This window comes from Anser anser (assembly GCF_964211835.1).
Source record: "Anser anser genome assembly, chromosome: 4".
Taxonomy (NCBI): domain Eukaryota; kingdom Metazoa; phylum Chordata; class Aves; order Anseriformes; family Anatidae; genus Anser; species Anser anser.
The window spans coordinates 26,524,979-26,542,775 of NC_139724.1; the positions used below are offsets into that span (position 1 = coordinate 26,524,979).

Below are 17,797 nucleotides of genomic sequence, written 5' to 3' on the forward strand. Positions count from 1 at the left end.
ACTACAACTAAGAGGAAACCATTTAAGATGCAGCCTTCACAAAGTGAATATCACCTATTCATTCTAAGGCAATTATTACTGCTAATTAGAAATTAGCATTATAACTTGTACTAACATGGTTATATTAAAACTTGTTTTTTTTTCATAAAACAAACCTTTAGATACTTTTGACAGTAAGCAGCTTCAGTGACAGAATGTTTAATGATGACATAATAATAGCAAATCAAAACCTTTATCTATTATGTAGTTCAGTCTATACTCAAATGGGCAATCCCAGTTGAGGAAGATAAATCTGCAATCTCATCTAAGAAACCTAAATGTAAACTTTCTTCCTACAAAAACAATCTGCCATACTAAAATGTATTATTAATGAAATTATGCTAATTCACTTGCATTTTTGCAACTTTTCAACAGTTACTTGTCTGTCATAGGTTTGGTATCAACATCCAAACTCATGTCTATTGACTTTAAAGACTGTGAACTTAATGGAATTTGACTTTACATGTCAAAATGTTTTACATCAGTTTTTGGACTGTATTAGTATATAATATTAACATACATTTTTAAAACCTGCTTCAGAGGGAGACAAGGCGTAAGGATGCTAGTTATTTGGAAAAAGTACTTTATAGGATTTGGTAATTCTGACATCATTTCCCTCTCCAAAACAAGTTTTTTAAAGAATTCTGAAAATTATGCGAGACTTATGTGATTGATCTTTGCAAAAAATATTGTATATCAGAAGAAAAATAGAGAAAATGCTGCTACATACCTAATTTACAGCATAAGTCACAGCAGTGAATTTTAAAGACATTTATTTAATGCACTTAAGGGTCTGGTGCAATAAGCACACAAAGAAAACCACTCTATAGCACAGCCAACATTTCCAAATAAGACCATGCCTACAGGTAGCCTCCGTAATAGAAGCGCTTATCACTTGCCAAAACTAACAGAGAAATCAACAGTTCTGAAAATCAGGCCACTCTTAATTAAACAATCAAAGATGTATTATGAGAATACTTGCCGAGGCGACCGGCTCCGGGGCAGACGCGTGCTGCAGCGGAGCGCGGGATCGGGACAGGCAGGGCTATTTTTCGGGCATCGAGCCTACGTGAGGGAGCCGCCAGGCACCGGCAGCCCTCATGAGGGAGGCTGACGAGGCGTAGGCGGAGCCAGCAGCGTCAGCGACAGCGTCAGCGGCGGGCCTTTTAAATCGGGCACCACCGCCATTTCAGAGCCACTTGCCGAGGCGACCGGCTCCGGGGCAGACGCGTGCTGCAGTGGAGCGCGGGATCGGGACAGGCAGGGCTATTTTTCGGGCATCGAGCCTACGTGAGGGAGCCGCCAGGCACCGGCAGCCCTCGTGAGGGAGGCTGACGAGGCGTAGGCGGAGCCAGCAGCGTCAGCGACAGCTCCTCCCCCCGGCCGTTCAAAGGCAGCCCTTAAAGAGCGCGAGCGACTAGGAGCGCGGCGAACAGGGAGTGACGCGGCAGTTAGCGAGGCAGTTAGGGCGGGCAGGAAGGGCGGAGCGCTCACACCCGCCCATAGGGACAACTCCTCCAACGGAACTCTCCCGTCAGCTGGGCTGCGATGGTCTCCACCAGGCACGGTGCTTTCTCTAGGAAGTCAGTACACACCCAGACTGACTGCCCGCCCAAACATGCGGCAGTTCAGGTCACCGGATGCGGGGAGTGTCTGAGCCTCTTGCTGCCATCGGCGGGGGGCAGAGAGAATGCCTGTGTGAGGTGCGAGCAGGTGGACGACCTGGTCCGCATGGTGGCGGAGCTCAAGGAGGAGGTGCAGAGGTTGAGGGATATCAGGGAGTGCGAGCGGGAGATAGACTGGTGGAGCACCTCCCTGCAGGACCGGAGGGAGAGGGACCAGGGTGAGACGCTCCAAAGGGGGGTGGACCCCCTGCCCTGTCGCCATCGGGCAGAGGGAGGGGACCTGTGAGTTGAGGAGGAATGGAGACAGGTCCCTGCTCGACCTCGCAGGAGATGCCCTCCCCTTCCGGTGCCGCCTTCCCAGGTGCCCTTGAACAATAGGTTTGAGGCCCTGGAGCTGGAGAGACTGGTGGGTGAGGATGAGGTAGGAAGCCTACCCAGGAGGATGCCTGAGGTGAGGAAGTTGACTCCACGCCTCAGGACTGCCTCCACCAAGAAAGAAAGAAGGGTGATTGTTGTGGGTGACTCCCTCCTCAGGGGAACAGAGGGCCCTATTTGTCAGCCCGACCCCACACATAGGGAAGTCTGCTGCCTCCCTGGGGCCAGGGTCAGAGACATTACCAGGAAGTTTCCAAACCTGGTTCACCCCTCTGACTATTACCCGCTTTTGATAGTCCAGGCTGGCAGTGACGATGTTGAAAAGAGAAGCCTGAAGGCTATCAAACAGGACTATAGGGGGCTGGGACGATTGGTGGGGGGAGCGGGAGTGCAGGTGGTGTTTTCGTCCATCCCTACGGGGGAAGGGAGAGGCACGGAGAGGACATGGAAAGCTCGCGTGGTTAATAGGTGGCTCAGAGGCTGGTGCCAGCACAGAAATTTTGGGTTTTTTCACCATGGGGAGCTTTACTCGGCACCCGGCCTGATGGCCCCAGACGGGTCCCTATCTCCAAGGGGAAAACGGATCCTAGGCCAGGAGCTGGCGGGACTCATAGAGAGCGCTTTAAACTAGGTAAGAAGGGGGACGGGGCTCAAACAAGGCTTGTTGGAGCTGTGCCGGGGGAAACAATGGCTAGGCCGGGGAAGAAGGCGATGGCCCAGCTGAAGTGCATCTACACTCATGCACGCAGCATGGGTAACAAACAGGAGGAGCTGGAAGCCATTGTGCAGCAGGCAGGCTACGACTTGGTTGCCATCACGGAGACGTGGTGGGACCGCTCCCACGACTGGAGTGCTGCAATGCCTGGCTATCGGCTCTTCAGGAGGGACAGGCAGCACAGAGGGGGTGGTGGCGTGGCTCTCTACATTAGAGAATCTTTTGATGTTGATGTTGTGGAACTCCAGGCTGGGAATGATAAGGTTGAATCCCTGTGGGTTAGGATCCGCGGGAAGGCAGGCAAGGCTAACTTCCTGGTCGGGGTCTGTTATAGACCGCCGAACCAAGATGAGGAGACAGATGAGGAGTTTTATAGGCAACTGACAGAAGTTGCAAAATCGTCGGCGCTGGTCCTCGTGGGGGACTTCAACTTCCCGGACATATCCTGGAAACACAACACGGCACAGAGAAAGCAGTCTAGGAGGTTTCTGGAGAGCGTGGGAGATAGCTTCCTGACGCAGCTGGTCAGCGAACCTACCAGGGGTGGTGCCCCGCTAGACCTTCTCTTCACAAACAGAGAAGGACTGGTGGGAGATGTGGTGGTCGGAAACTGTCTTGGGCAGAGTGACCACGAAATGGTAGAGTTCTCTATTCTTGGCGAGGCCAGGAAGGGGACCAGTAAAACTGCTGTATTGGACTTCCGGAGGGCTGACTTTGAGCTGCTCAGGACGCTGGTTGGCCGAGTCCCTTGGGAGGCGGTTCTGAAGGGCAGAGGAGTCCAGGAAGGCTGGGTGCTCCTCAAGAAGGAAATCGTGATGGCACAGGAGCGGTCCGTCCCCACGTGTCCAAAGACGAGCCGGCGTGGAGGAAGACCGGCCTGGGTCAACAGAGAGTTGCGGCTTGTGCTTAGCAGAAAAAAGAGGGTTTATAATCTTTGGAAAAAAGGGCGGGCCACTGAGGAGGACTACAAGGATGTAGCGAGGCTGTGCAGGGAGAAAATTAGAAAGGCCAAAGCTCATCTGGAGCTCAACCTGGCTACTGCCGTTAAAAGACAACAAAAAATCCTTTTACAAATATATCAACGCGAAACGGAGGACTAAGGAGAATCTCCATCCTTTACTGGATGCGAGGGGAAACCTAGTTACTAAGGATGAGGAAAAGGCTGAGGTACTTAATGCCGCCTTTGCCTCAGTCTTTAGCGGCAATACCGGTTGTTCTCTGGATACCCAGTGCCTTGAGCTGGTGGAAGGGGATGGGGAGCAGGACGTGGCCTTCGCTATCCATGAGGAAATGGTTGGCGACCTGCTACGGAGCTTGGATGTGTGCAAGTCGATGGGGCCGGATGGGATGCACCCGAGGGTACTGAAAGAACTGGCGGAGGAGCTGGCCGAGCCGCTTTCCATCATTTATCGGCAGTCCTGGCTATCGGGGGAGGTCCCAGTTGACTGGCGGCTAGCCAATGTGATGCCCATCTATAAGAAGGGCCGCAGGGCAGACCTGGGGAACTATAGGCCCGTCAGTTTGACCTCAGTGCCAGGGAAGCTCATGGAGCAGATTATCTTGAGGGTCATCACGTGGCACTTGCAGGGCAAGCAGGCGATCAGGCCCAGTCAGCATGGGTTTATGAAAGGCAGGTCCTGCTTGACAAACCTGATCTCCTTCTATGACCAAGTGACGCGCTTGGTGGATGAGGGAAAGGCTGTGGATGTGGTTTACCTTGACCTCAGTAAGGCTTTTGACACAGTTCCCCACAACATTCTCCTCAAGAAACTGGCTGCTCGGGGCTTGGACTGGCGTACGCTTCGCTGGGTTAGAAACTGGCTGGACAGCCGGGCCCAGAGAGTTGTGGTGAATGGAGTCAAATCTGGTTGGAGGCCGGTCACTAGTGGTGTCCCCCAGGGCTCGGTACTGGGGCCGGTCCTCTTTAATATCTTTATCGATGATCTGGATGAGGGCGTCCAGTGTACCCTCAGTAAGTTTGCAGATGACACCAAGCTAAGTGCGTGTGTCGATCTGCTCGAGGGCAGGAAGGCTCTGCAGGAGGATCTGGATAGGCTGGAGCGATGGGCTGAGGTCAACTGTATGAAGTTCAACAAGGCCAAGTGCCGGGTCCTGCACCTGGGGCGCAACAACCCCAAGCAGAGCTCCAGGCTGGGAGATGAGTGGCTGGAAAGCTGCCTGGCCGAGAGGGACCTGGGAGTATTGGTTGATAGTCGGCTGAATATGAGCCAGCAGTGTGCCCAGGTGGCCAAGAAGGCCAACAGCATCCTGGCCTGCATAAGAAGCAGTGTGGCCAGCAGGTCTAGGGAAGTGATTGTGCCCCTGTACTCGGCTCTGGTGAGGCCGCACCTCGAGTACTGTGTTCAGTTTTGGGCCCCTCGCTACAGGAAGGACATGGACGTGCTCGAGCGAGTCCAGAGAAGGGCGACCAAGCTGGTGAGGGGTCTGGAGAACAAGTCTTACGAGGAGCGGCTGAGGGAGCTGGGCTTGTTCAGCCTGGAGAAGAGGAGGCTCAGGGGCGACCTTATCGCTCTCTACAGTTACCTTAAAGGAGGCTGTAAAGAGGTGGGGGTTGGTCTGTTCTCCTATGTGCCTGGTGACAGGACGAGGGGGAATGGGCGAAAGTTGCGACAGGGGAGTTTTAGGTTGGATGTTAGGAAGTACTTCTTTACCGAAAGGGTTATTAAGCATTGGAACGGGCTGCCCAGGGAGGTGGTGGAGTCACCATCCCTGGAGGTCTTTAAAAGACTTTTAGATGTAGAGCTTAGCGATATGGTTTAGTGGAGTACTTAGTGTTAGGTCGGAGGTTGGACTCGATGATCTTGAGGTCTCTTCCAACCTAGAAATCTGTGATACTGTGAGAAAATGAGTTTGAAGCATCTCTATTTTTATGTAATACATACATCTACTTTTAATTAGCTTGTTAAACTTGTAATTTACACGTAAGAATTGGCTCCCCAAACACCTCCAAACTAAGTCCTAAATCCCAGTACTTTTTTTTTTTTTTAAGAGCATGCCATAAGAGAATTAACTCTAAAAGAATACAAACTAGTCCATGCAACGTACATACAGTCACCCCAAGTTACTTTAAACATCGTGAGTCCGGGAGGCTATTGTGGGCTAAGCTCAAACTCCAATGGACTGGATTTGCAGAGATTATTTTTTTTTGTAGTTTTAGTTTTTTGTTTGTTTTTTTTGTTCCACTGTTTATTTTGTTGGTTGTTTATTTTAAATGTTTATTGTCTATATATTTAGCTCTAATAACACTACAGCCACTTCTGAAAACAGTTAGCCAGCCTTTAGGTGGTTTGTATTTCTGAAGACTTTTCATTGTTTGCACAGTAGTTAATAGGCCAGTGCTGCTTTATGGTTTTTGTTTTTGTTTTATAAACATCTTGAAGCTTCTCTCACATTATCAGATAACTGAGGCTTGTTCAGAGTACTCATTTCCCCTGACATTAAACTTTCTACTGGAGGCTGAGCGTCTTTCAACATCTGACTACTCACAATCTTGGTTATAACAAAAATATTTAAGACTACTTCAAAAAAAGGAGCTGGAGGAGAAATACGATTTTAAGAGATTAGATAGGAAGTATTTAGAGGAGTCTGGAAAATTGTGACTTAATCTGTTTTGATAGAATGAAAATATCTATTAAAGAGACTTTGAATGTGCCTTAAATTCTAATAGAAAGAGTATCCTTTCTCTCTATAATAGTGTAAAATTCATGTCCAGATCAGAATTAATTACAGATACACCTGCCTGAGGCCTAGAGTTCTGTTGACAAGACTTACTCAAATAAAATGCTTCTTTTGCTCCAATAGCTATATTTATACACACCAAAAAAAACTTGTGTATTGTACTAATTCATCCAAATAATAGTCCAGAGATTTTCTTTCAAGTAATTCCTGTTGATAATAAATTTACTTATAGTATTTTTCTTCTGCTGTGTGCTGTATATTCCATTTATGTCTTCTGTGATACTCAAGAATTAAGATATTCCAGTTATTTCAGGAGGAAAGTTCCCCTTTTCAAACACAGCTGTTTACATACACTCAGGTATTTATATAAATCTGTACAAGCTTTTGTAAATTTCATTTAATTACTTTTATGGGGTACCTTCATTTTTTCCTCTTCTCATCATCAAGCACTTTACTAACATAGTAATAGCTATCTAAGTTCTCCAGTTGTTACACTGATAACTCTATGCTCCTTGCACTGATGTGGTGGGAGATCTGGAGCATGGACACAACTGAGTAGCTTATGCATGCTAATCTTTAATTGTTTGATATCTAATCTCAGTTTTCAGTGCTGTTGGTCTGATGAATTGACCCGTTATGCACTCCCTGCATTCAGAGCTTGACTGGGCTATCACAGGAGAAAGCTAATGAAAATCTTGCCGCTGACTTAACTACAAGTAGAAGCAGGCCTCATGTATTTGAAATGATGCAAACAACGTCTCACAGCACTCATAATTACACCCCAGGGAAAACTGCTACTGAGATCTATATGCAAAGAATTCTGCTTTATGTTGCAGTCATTAATGTTATGCTGATTAATAAAAAAAGAAAATGTTTGGATCTTGCTACAATAAACTTCAGCATTTCAATTACTTCCCTTCTATCCAAGTGTATTTATGTAGAAGACACATAATAGGTATGTTTGTTATTGCTCTTTTCAATATTGTTATGTTACTCTCCTCCTAGATGCCTCAGGAGAATTTCAGGTTTTCAGGTAACAAGCTTCACCCCCCACTGTCTGCCACCCACTTTGGATGGTGGGAGGTAATTTTATATGCTACATTTACCTTAATGATAATGAATTCTTATTATTAAGAAAATCTATTCTATTTAGGGGATAGGGCAATGATATGTAAAGTCAATCCATTAAGTGTTTGTAATTCTATAAAGCAAAATTATTCCTTCAGAGTACGTGTCCTAAAACATATTGCTTATTAAAACAGTCTTTTTGTCCTCTATGTAAAAGGAAATGGCTGTGCTCACATACCTTCAGTTTTGTTCATCTCACAGGTAAAGACACTTTCAAAAATATCCCTGAGGAAGTAATTTTACCACAGTTTTCTCTAGAAAAGTATCCTGTCTGGAATAATTTATGTATGTTTGAGGCACTACACCCAAAGCTTGCTATTTTCACCAAGGGCAGCAAATCCAAAGAAAAAGGATGATACCATACAATACACCATGCTGCTATGCTTTGTTGGCCTCTAGACTTTAAATCCTGTTGGCTTAATGCTTGAAAAGGGAGAAGACCAACAAAGTCCTGAATGCCTGAGGAACAGGATGGCCAGGCCAATTCCTAAAGTACTTCGCAGGGTAATGAGGAAGGACAAAAGGTTCCCACCTGTTCTTTAATCTTTCAGGGACTTTGTTGAGGAATTTAGTGAGTTCCAAAATCAAACTAAAATATTCAGATATTTTATACAATACGGAAGTTCAGAACATTCCATTTCTTATTGTCTACTTGCTCACCTTGTTGCTTGAGAGTTGGAAAGCATACTACATTCTCAATGAGCCATAAGTCTGTTTCTCAAGCCCCTGGATGGGTTTTATGATAACTGTCTTGATGCTGCAAGTCAGTGGCACGTTTATAGTCACCAAAGTGCTTCCTGCTAGAGCGCGCTGTTGATCAACAACAAGATGGATGCGGAAGCCAGGAGACACTACGAGACAGTGCAGGATTCCCATCCCTGGAAGTGCTCAAGGCCAGGTTGGATGGGACTTTGGGCAACCTGGTCTGGCAGGAGCTGTCCCTGCCCATGGCAGGGGGGTTGGAACTGGATGGACTCCATAAGGTCCCTTCCAACCCAACCCATTCTGTCAGTCTATGTTTTTACTTAAACTACATGGAGTAATGTGTGAGTGTAGCCACACTGCTTCTGGTACCCAGCCTGCTGCACAGCATGGCTTTCTTTTCTGCTAGTTAAGTACAACACCTCAGTTCCTTAAATGCTTTATCCCAAAGAAGGGTCACAGTGCAAACTAAATAAAAACTGAATATCTGGAGAGAAAAAAAAAAAAGGAAATAAAACACATTGCTTGCCAAATTCATCAAGTTTTGTTCTATAAGGTAGTGCATATTAAGTTTCACCTACTTACAGTGCCATGTCATGGAACAAACTGATGCTAATTTGCAATATGTATTGATTTAACAGAAAACTGCAAACATCTACCAGCTTTCCAGATTTGCTTTTTGCCACTTCTTAATATTTTTGGAAACCAAGATTTTACAAAAAAAATATTAGAATATAGCCCTAAAACTTTATAACCAGGCTTGAATGAAAAAACAAACAAACAGATTAAGCATAAGGGACTAGGGCTTTTTAAATTTTAGAATGCTGTTTACAACAATGAAAACAAAACAAAAAAATGGCATAACACTCCAATGAGTTGTGTTTCTAGAGCTTCTATCCCCACAGAACACTAAAACCAGCACTTCATCTTGAATTTTACTCACATTGATGCAAAATCACGTTCACATCCTACCGTATTCATCACTCTTCCGTCTACTATGAAAATAACATGCAATAGGCCTAAACAAAATTTCTGTCCTTCAAGTTCAATTTTATGATGCCAAACCATTATTTATTTAGTTGTGTAAGTTTTATTGTACAGCACTTTTTTCAACTGCAAACTGCAACTGCGGAAATATTCCCTGAAATCTTAAAGAAAAATATGAGCCAGAGGAAACACAGAACGATACGTTCCTTTAATATTTTCTGTGCTTATTTACCAAGTTATCAAACTTCTCAAACTTGCACTTTTTGGTTTATTAAAAATTAAAATAATCCCAGGGTGCTAGGTCTGCAATATACTTGAGGAAAAAGTATGTTCTGCTATTTTAAATCTGATGAATGGATCTGAAAAGTAAAGTGGACACTCTAAATCTATTCTCTTGTATACCCAAGAGGTACACATTTCTGTGTCAAAACCAGGAACACACTAACTCACTTTAAATTGTTCCCTTTGTTGGCACTGCTGCAATTTATCATTAAAATATTAAGCATACAGTAGAACAGTCCAAGAAATGTAATTTAAATTCCTTTCTCTTACAGATGAACCCGAGACTCTAAATCATCTTTGGACAAGGTCACAGTGTGTTAAGCATTCAAAAGGGGCAGTGGATGTTAGATTGCCACAGAGTTCTCCAAACAAGCACTGATCAGTGCCTAGTAATTTATCTGTGCCCTGCTGATTCCAGGAGCAACCAACTCAATATGCATCTTCTCTTCCATTTTAATATGCCAGGATTTGCAAGAGAACTTAAGTCAGAAAAATCCACCCTCTTCTGTACTCAGGGCATCAGGTGACAGTTTAGACAGTATCTTTCATATTAGACATTTCTATTCTCCTGCTGCATGGAAGAGCCACCCCCCTGCTGATAATGAAAGGTGCATTTGGAGATGATTTCCACCCCCCACCCTACTCCCCTTCATTTCTACAGCTACATAAATGTTACTCATACTGGGGAACTTCCTCTCTCAACACAGTTTTTCAATATAGTATAACTAAAATAAAATTCTTGTCTTACCCTTTCAGCATTACTTGCTGTTCTTCAGTGAGGGAACGTCTCTTTCAATGACATTTCTATTATTTAGTTTTAATCAGCCTATGTATTAAAATGTGTATAGCTGCACAATCTAGTTCTATATAGCTTGTTATTGCAGATCAAGCAATACAGCAGTCTGCTGGGCAAAATCATTGGGGCAACCCAATTCACCATTTTACTTCAGTAAGCCATAAGGGGTTAAAAAAAGAAAGAAGGAAACAAGCACATGAAGATTATAATTCATCCATATTCTGACTTATTTTAAGATTTCTAGGTAATTGTATGTATATAAGTGAATAGCCCTACTGTAACAATGATGACATACAACTGTCAGTCAGGTTTTACTTGAAAAGGATGCATATACATAACATCAAAGAAGAGAAATGGACCGGGTTGAATTGCCTCTCCAATTTACCTCAGCAAATTCTGGAGTAAAAGACCATTGTAACAGGAATCTCCAATAACTTCAGTGGCAACAATACGCGTACATCTGAATGCAGAGTTTGACCTACAATGCTCCGTTCTGTACCACAATCTCCAACAGGTCCTCAGAACCTCACTGTTGTCTTTCGGATTCACAGTGCACAAGTACCCTTGAAACTTACTATAGATGTTTTCATCCATACTCAGAATACACTGAAAAGTACCAAGTTGTGAGTAGACTTCTTAATGCTAACATTGAAATAGTTAAATGCTTCACAGTTCTGTCAAAACGTTTCAGGAAGAAACTACTGCTGAGAGTGACAAATCCATTGATGCTGTCACACACACTAGAAATTAATTCTGTATAAACTTTACTGTCCTTCAACAGTTTGTAGATGAAGATTGCTAATCTTGAAATTTTTAAGTAATATATTTGATGGAGTGAACTGAATAGATATACAACTCTCTCCTGACAGTTTCCTACCTTCACAAAGTTTAAAGCACCGTAATAATCTGTAGCACGCACACTTGCAAAGCACTCTATTGGTCTGAAATAATCTCATATCTTAAGAAGAATTTCAAAGTTTAACTGACTAACATTAACCTTATGAAACTCAGAATTCACTAGGAGAATAAGGCAGCGAGCACACTCGTCATTTCTTTCAACATAGAAATGCCAAGCCAAAATCAACCCTCAGTGCAATTTCACCAACTTCTAAGCATGTACTCAATACACCATAAAGTGCCCGTGTGGAGCTATCTAAGCTCTCTTGTGATTTTGTAGGTTTAGTTGCTAATATACTTACAAAAGCTTTCTTACTCTTTTCACAACCACCATATAATATGCTGAAGATAAAATGTGACTAGTCACTTTATTGATGGCACAATATAGCCAGTTACCATTACATCTATATCTTCAAGGAAAAATTAGCTGCAGGCTCAAGATTTCTCCTGCTGAGATTCTAGGAAGGTGCTCATAATCGTTACCCTTTTTCATGACAAATAGGCAGCATAAGTTACTATAGAGAAGCTATACTTCACATGCCTTGCCAAGAAGATGACCAGATGATGTGACAGAAATGGAATATCATTGAATGTCGCTTCCAATTCTAACCTGGCAGTTGCATCAAAAAATAAGAGCTATGCTCATCACTCACGTGGTCAGAATCAGCATGATGGTGCAGACTGTATGACTATTTAAATGAGTGCAAAGGTAGCACAAAGCAAAGAACAAAACAGATGATAAAGTCAGACTGGAAGTATTTTCTCACTTTGCATTTGCTATTATCAGTTTAAGTATCTGTTTTAATCTGGCCTGATTATTAAGCACTTCCAGAGACAGATTCTTGGACAGGATGAGCTTCCAGTATTCTTTTGTGTCTTCATATTATTCCTATTCCACCTGAAATACCATATAATCATACTTTATAGTACATTTTTAGGCATTGTTTATAATATTCTGATACTTCCCATAACGAGTGCTGTTGATCCCTTTGCATTAACATTCTCATCTGTGTGCACAACATATATTTGTATTATTGAAATATACAGCAGTAGTAAATAGCAGAACATACCTGAACAGCAAACGCAGCCTAGGAATGACTGACACTTGCAAACTACCAGCAGAAGTAAATGGAACTGAAGAGGTAAAGCAAGCCCAGCAAAAAAATACCTGCAAAGGGAGAACAGAACACTTGTAAAAGCAGCTACGGTACTGAAAATACATAGAAAAAAAATCATATAATACTTTGAACTTAGTTTCTGTCACCATGGTACTGACAGTAGATCTATAAGTTTATTAAATAGTAACCATAGGACAACAGAAAAGAGTTAATTGATAAAGGTGAAGAAAAATAAAATTTTCAGCTGGCACCTTAAGCATGAATATCCACCTGCTTAAATTCATGCATAATTGAACTCGTGAATCTTCACAAAAAAATGAAAGTGTTTTGAACATATTTGAAAGGTAATAAGCAAATAAATAGTAGCATATATATTTACAGTTTATGGATCAATAATTTTGAATGTTGTAATGAGCATTCAATATTTTAAATTCTCTTTGATTTATAGAGAGATCCCTAAAATCAGGGTATATTTTCCTTTACGTGACTGGTTGTCTACGATCTCTAAAAACAAGAAAAGAATGTCCTCAGGTCAGTACCTTTCATGCTGCTGTCATATCTGTCATACAATCTAACAGAAACAGCAAAGCTCGACTGAATAAATAATGAAGCTAGGCAGTTTCTGAGTACAAGACACCACTGCCAATGCTTTGGGAAGATTGACCCGATTCATTCCTGGATGCTCTTAGTCCATGGTTCCAATTCCACTTGTTCCCAGCCAGCTAGGAGAGCTCAGGCCAGGGCTGTCTGGCTTGTCTCCTCTCTGATGCACCTGGATTTAAAGCACACAGTTACTACCCTTGACCTTATTGTAGCCATAACTGGTTTTGAGCAAGAGAAGAATTTTAAAGATATTTCACAGAAGCCGTGAAGAAAAGCCAAAATATTTGTCCAAAATAAATAAAGAAATAAAAAGATAAGAGAGAATCTCGCTTACAGAATTAAACCTTTGACACAGGTTACAATAAAAATGCTTTAACTATGTGGTGGCATCTTTTGATTTTCAGATTAATTACTTATTTTCCTGTAGCTGGAATTATATATTTACACATCCGAAGCCTTGCTGGAAATGAGGGTACTGGAAAATGACCTGACTTTTATTTATGTACTTCAGGGTCCTGGAGATAAAACCTCACAATCCAAGGTAATGAACAATATATTTGATTTAACTCTTCTTAATGAAATGAATAAAAAAAATAAAATTATCTCCAGACAAGAGACAGAAGGTAGTTGGGGTGAGAAATATATAGAGCAGGCTGAAGAGAATAATGCATAATCATGAACACTATGGAAAGTAAAAGCAAAACAATGTTTGAATATATGGCATCCCGGAAACAGCAGCAATAGAGTTTAAACTCTGACAGAGGGGATTGCAATCTGTGTAGATGCTTTTCCCAATTTCCATTAAATACTGTAATATCACTATAAAAACTTCAAAACAAGGAAACAAAAATAAAAGAAACAACTGCCTTGAGAACATAACAAATATCATTTTGAACGTTGCAAGAGCTCCATGTGATATTAAATGCCAGAATTCCAATACAATTTTTTCTCTGATTATACTAGTGCTCTTTTAAAGGAAGAGCAGAGTTTTTTCTCTTGTAAAGCAGCAATTATAGTCTACTGCGCTATCTTGTGCTACATCATACCCTGCTGGGCAGAATGCAGAATATACTAGTCAATCATATGTCACTTTAACCCTACAGGAAATTTCTGTCTTTATGAATCAAAGGATTAGTGAAGCTGGTAAGGACACTGACAAACAAACAGACGTGAGGGGCAAAATGCAATTCACAGTGTGCTTAATCTGCTCCTGACTCAGAACCTGAATTCAAACTTTCAGTCCTTCCAATGAATATATTTGATGTGTCTATTAGATTGTCAATTTTTATATTGCATACTTTCTTTCATGGATACAGATTCTTCAAAACAAGAAACAACTAAGGATAGATTAGATAGGATGAATAGGACAAGGTAGTATGAATAAAGCATATAGGCACTAAAGCAGCCTTAGGTGTTTTAATTCGATTAATACTTGCATCACTATCATCACCTGAGGCATTCTGAAGACATTAAGACAAATGTGTTTCTCAAGAGTCTGAGATTTTAAAATTCAAGACTGAAAACAAGTGTAAACATTTCTGTTTTTTTCTGATTATCAAATCCCTTTGAGCCCTTAAGCTTTAAACTGTCTTCAAATTATTTTTTCTTTTTATTTAAATCAAGAGGAATAAAATTAAAGATAGATTTTCATCATAAAAATCCATAATTTTGTCATCTTCCATCCCTTATCCACTTTCTCGTTCTATTTCAGATTTAAATTTGTAATGAATGCGTTTATTTTGCATACTTTCCAAATCAGAAGCTATCACATCTTCCTTGCCTCTCATGCTCATAAATAGCCTCAACTACAAATCAACATTACTGCGTCAGTTTAAAGTAGCTAATACCTCCCTGTCATAAAAATCTCACTGGCTAGAAATGCAGGCAAGGCTTCTAGCTCAGGCCACCAATGTGACTTTGCAATGAGCAGAGAATCATAGTAACTCCACACCAGCAGGCGTGGACAGTCACCTTGACACTGCTAATCATATCTACAAGCCACATCCTTTTTCAATTAGGATTTAATTCATGCTGAATCTCCGTTAACCTTTTATATAAGTTTTTCCGTACCTAATAAATGTCACTCTTTGATGAAAATTAAAGAAGTCTCTTTTCCTATCTTATTTCTCTTGGAGAACATTTATATTAGCCTTTCTGACTTTATTAGAAGTCATCTTTCTTGTTATCATCTTTCCCTCATCTAGATTTCGTTCTTTTATCCCACGTAGTCATATGCAATTATCTATACGTTCTTATCTGAAAAGGAGCTTGCACTTTATTCCCTTGGTAAAATTCTCTCCTTCTCTCATGTGCACACAGTTACACACAAAAACGTGTAAATAGTACATGAACAAAGTTAGAGATGGGAGATGTCTCTAGTCCATTTTTAGGCTTCCTTATGCACAAGTCCCATAGAATTACAAATTTTACAGTCTTCCTTTGAAATCTGTAAGAAACAATAACCTCCTTGTTACAGAATTCCAGAACATAACCTCTTTCAAATTACACAGTTTGCAAGCTAAGATCAAAGGATGGATCATCAAGGCCACACAATCAAATACTGTTCCCAAAAGACCACAGACTGTTCCTCAGTCACTTGCAAGAAAATCCTGCCACAAGTTTTAGACAAAGCTGCAACTTGCTACAATAAAATAGTAGGAGAGATGTGGAGAATCACAAGAGTCCTAATGTTTCTCAATACCATCATTTTCTATTATGTTTTCAAGGATGGGCTGATAAGTTCATTTATTTTGGAGCATATAATTGTGTTCCCAAGCACAAAAGATTTTAGATAGGTTTTATTATTGTTTGATTTGCTGTTATTGTTTTGGTTTCTTTTTTCCTCTTTTAGGAAAGGAAGAGACCTTTATGAGTCAGTTGTAACAATAGCCTACCTTTTCTCTCTGTGTGAGATACAAGGAGACTGTGCTTTAATTTTGATTCACCAAAGATAGCCATTTGTATTTCTTATATATACCTGGCTAGTTGTCTTCACAGCATGCTTCTTAGAGATTATTCTACCTTTCCATGAGCATTTGAAACACAAGCACATTTAAAACTGTTAATTCCCTTCTCCAGCCACACTGGCAGTGCTTCAGCATGAGAGACAGAGAAAAGATGTCTGGCTATCAACAAAGCAAAGTGCTATCCAGCCCAGCTAGATGCAAGAGCTGTACTAGGGTGTGATGGGGTTCACAAAGGTGTGCCACAACTGACAGCTCTTGTATCAGAGAGAACAATCAGAAAAGCAGACTGGTGGAAGCATGGGAGGTGGACAGCACCTTTGCAGTGAGGAAAAATAAAACTAGTGAAGAAATACGCACTTAAAAGGGGGGTGGGGGGAGGAATAAGAGATAGAAAGAATGTTAAATGGTTAAATCTGCCAATGGGGACAAAAATGGGTAGGAGGAACATCACAAAACGAAAAGAACAAATAAAACTTTAGAGTTGATACACTGCAAATACTTCTTCATCAAGTTGTATTACTACAGATAACATTAGCAGCTTTGATTTGGACAAGTCAGGAAACACATTCTGGATGAGAACTTCACAGCTCATATTTTGCTAGAATCACAGACTGGCTTGGGTTAGAAGGGACATTAAAGATCATCTAATTCCAACCCCGCTGACATGGGCAGGATTGCCACCCACTAGATCAGGTTGCATAGGGCCTTGTACTACTACAATAACAAAAACAAGTGACACCCCTTACAAGCTCACCCTGCTGTAGCTTATTTTAATATCTGTGCTGATAGCAGAACACTAGTTCATTTCATTAATTTGATGTACTACAAAGGAATGAAAACTTGAAATAAAATTTCTTAAACAGCTACAAACTTTATTCACGAATTAAATACTGTAAAAAATAAAAGCGTCTATGTGAAAAATCGAATACTATGACTAATAAATTGGTACTCTTAATTTTGTACTTTTGAAGTTCAGTAGAAAGCAGACTTATCTTATCTTTTCCAAACATAAAGTCCCTCCTTTGGTTCCATGTTGGATAGAAATATTCACAGAGAAGAAACAGGAGTTAGTTATCCATCCATGACAACAACAGCGTGTTAAGTTAATTTTAGTATTTGTCAGAAGGATGAAAATAGGATGATACTATTTTCCAAAGTTGATGATGCTGAAAACCACTACTGGATCTCCCTGACTGATCACCCAAGACACAAATACATTTTAAAAATACTTTATCAGACATAAACGGACCTTAAAGAACAGACTGTGATGATTTACATCATAGACTGTAAGAAACATGTATTATTGGCAGGATAAATACACTGCAGGTGATGTACATTCATCCAAGTACATTAGAACAAGAATGAAACACTAGAATGTTCCACACAAATTTGTTGTCCACAGAGTAATCTTTGTAGCAAACTGATCTTTGTACAGCTAAGATACGAGTAGAAAAGTGTTTTCATCTCCATTAGCAGCCAGGAGACTGGTTCTCAAAAAGCTACATCTTTTATGTATTTCTTAGTACTCAAAGTTGCATAAGGAGTGATCTCAGCTGATACCTAAGACAATCTTTTTACCAAGGTGGGACCTACATCATAGAAGTTCTTGATTTTTTTTTTTATTATTTTTTAAGCCAATGTGCAATGCTATAGCAAGATTAAGACTCAAAAACTACTGGGCACACCAGTCCAGCTATAGGTTTCTGTCACCTATAAGCAACTACAAGGTATTCTTTGAAGATCATATTGACACAGAATGACCCATGACAAAAGTAAGAGTTTACACTTGCTTAAGTCCTTTCCAATGGTAATTACCTGTAAAAAAAATTTACCACCTTTAGAAGTTTTGCTGACAAAGAGTAGAA

At 41.3% G+C, this 17,797-nt stretch overlaps 1 long non-coding RNA gene across 2 annotated transcripts in view; it reads right to left on the reverse strand.

The window, feature by feature from the left end:
- Positions 1–12,096: 12,096 nt before the first annotated feature.
- The window catches only part of LOC310899087, a 30,119-nt gene continuing 24,418 nt past the window's right edge, over positions 12,097–17,797 (reverse strand). Inside the window, exons 3-5 of one of the 2 annotated variants that reach the window (XR_014583977.1) lie at positions 12,903–13,135; positions 12,316–12,413; positions 12,097–12,143 (exon numbers count right to left, since the gene is read on the reverse strand). This is a non-coding gene — a long non-coding RNA (uncharacterized lncRNA). Of the gene's footprint in view, positions 12,414–12,902; positions 13,136–17,797 lie in introns of both variants that reach the window. The other variant, XR_014583978.1, reaches the window with a different exon arrangement.